This window comes from Octopus bimaculoides, chromosome 3 (genome assembly GCF_001194135.2).
Source record: "Octopus bimaculoides isolate UCB-OBI-ISO-001 chromosome 3, ASM119413v2, whole genome shotgun sequence".
NCBI classification, from domain to species: Eukaryota; Metazoa; Mollusca; class Cephalopoda; order Octopoda; family Octopodidae; genus Octopus; species Octopus bimaculoides.
The window spans coordinates 152,907,152-152,907,451 of NC_068983.1; positions in this window are offsets into that span (position 1 = coordinate 152,907,152).

A 300-nucleotide genomic window follows, 5' to 3' on the forward strand; every position below is an offset into this window, starting at 1 on the left:
CGGTCATCGCAGGCACAACCTTAGATTCCGTCTTTCCTTTGAAGCCTCCACATCGGAAACTCTCGCACCCCAGCGAGACAAAGAAGATCCCGCACTGAGCAATAAACTTACGCGCATCCCTATACATGTAGCATGAATCACTACTGGCAGTAAATGATGCATGAAATTTTCATCGATAGGAACTGTCTCCTCAAATTAAAAACTTGTGCTGTATGCATCAGGCACAGGGTTCTCACTAAATTAGTCGAGCTGACCGTCAAATAATTGAACTGAAAAAACGTGTTTCTTTATTCTTCATAA